We start from the raw sequence: 475 nt of genomic DNA, 5'->3' as shown, positions 1-475 counted from the left end.
GAATCATAGGGGGAGCCCATGCTGTATTGGGTAATAAGTGGCTGGAGTCCTGAGCAGGCTTCTGGCTTCAGAGGGTACTGTCTGTGTTGAGAGAATACAGAGGGCTCTTCTGGCTGTATTACCACTGATGTGGCTGATTTGGCGAACCCTGGAATCCTGTGTTCCACGTTGGGGCTAATCTACAGAGAGAGTTATTTATAGGGAGGCATTCGAATGAGGAGTTGTTCCTACAGTTACACAGGCTCCTAATTAGCAAGTCGTTCACAGCCCAGTAGGGCGGCAGGGCATGCAGGTGGGGCTCTGTGAAGGCCTGCTTGGTTGGCTTTCCCTCCATACCTGCTACCATGTATGTTTGGGAGGGGAGGGGTCCAGAGAAGGAGGTCCATACAGAGTAGGCAGCCCCAGGTCCAGAAGGAAGTGTACGGGCCTACCTGTCATGTCTAGTTGAACCATGGGCTCCAGGGCAGTGGCAGTG

Source organism: Orycteropus afer, unplaced genomic scaffold (genome assembly GCF_000298275.1).
Source record: "Orycteropus afer afer isolate SDZICR_OR568_19922 unplaced genomic scaffold, OryAfe1.0 scaffold00689, whole genome shotgun sequence".
Lineage (NCBI taxonomy): Eukaryota > Metazoa > Chordata > Mammalia > Tubulidentata > Orycteropodidae > Orycteropus > Orycteropus afer.
This window is presented reverse-complemented; position numbering follows the sequence as displayed.